Source organism: Apaloderma vittatum, unplaced genomic scaffold (genome assembly GCF_000703405.1).
Source record: "Apaloderma vittatum isolate BGI_N311 unplaced genomic scaffold, ASM70340v1 scaffold5712, whole genome shotgun sequence".
In the NCBI taxonomy this organism is placed as follows: Eukaryota; Metazoa; Chordata; class Aves; order Trogoniformes; family Trogonidae; genus Apaloderma; species Apaloderma vittatum.
In genome coordinates, this window is record NW_009704047.1 from 19,651 (window position 1) to 20,675 (window position 1,025).

A 1,025-nucleotide genomic window follows, 5' to 3' on the forward strand; every position below is an offset into this window, starting at 1 on the left:
TCAGATCCTTATCTTTTCCCCCATGTTGTAAACACTTAAGACTTGGCTGCCATGAGGAGCTTCATGGTTCAGCACAGCCCACAGTCATTGCCCTAGCACACTTTCCTTCAAATCCTGCCAATTCCAGTTTGTCAAGACCAGCATTTGAACCACTGTCCCAAGCTCTCAGGACAAGGATTTGGATTTGCCATTTCAGAAGCCAGGATTAAGGTGAATCGACACTAGGAATCCTTGCAACACTTTTGTATATTCGCAACAATGAATCCTAATTGCTCACAACGATGGAACTTAGTTGTCCGCTTAGCACTCACATCAATGAGCCTCAAAACAGATAACTGCTGGTGTCAGCAGGCCTTGCAATAGATAACCTTTTCATGTTAGAAGAAGAAAAACAGAGAGAAAAGGAAAGAAACAGAGAAAGAAAGATCACCACCATTGGATTCTGTGAGGAGGATGACACACAATCCTCCAGTGGTGAACAAGCAGTGCACCTAAAGTGTGAGGCTATCGCCTTTTATACATCAAAGTCTCGGCACCATTGTGCTGTTTACCGCTTGTGGAAAGTTACCGAGATCTGGGGGATGATGGAGACCTCTGGGGATGCTACCCCTCTGCCTGTGGGTATGCACCTCTTTGTTTCCACAGCATAGTTCCAAGTTCTACCCGCCCCCACATCTCCACCAGGGCAGTGACTGGGCAGTTGCCTCAGAAAGGTGCTGAGTCACCTCCAAACAAACAGGAGCAAGCACCAGGCAGGTGGCTGTGGCTAAAACGCCCAGACTCTTTGAGACAGTTTTTCAGTATCCCACAGGCACAGACAGCATAATGAAAATTTTTGTTTTCTTAACGTAGTGTTGTTAATTATTGATGACTTTCTGATTGTTCAGTCATCTCTTCTGTATCATCAGAAATACTGTGGATATATCATGTATCAAAGAGCCAATGCCATGACAGATCATTGACAGACTTTATGTCCAGTAAATCAATTTAATTATAAAATGAGAGAGGGCTTGATTTTTAGGTTT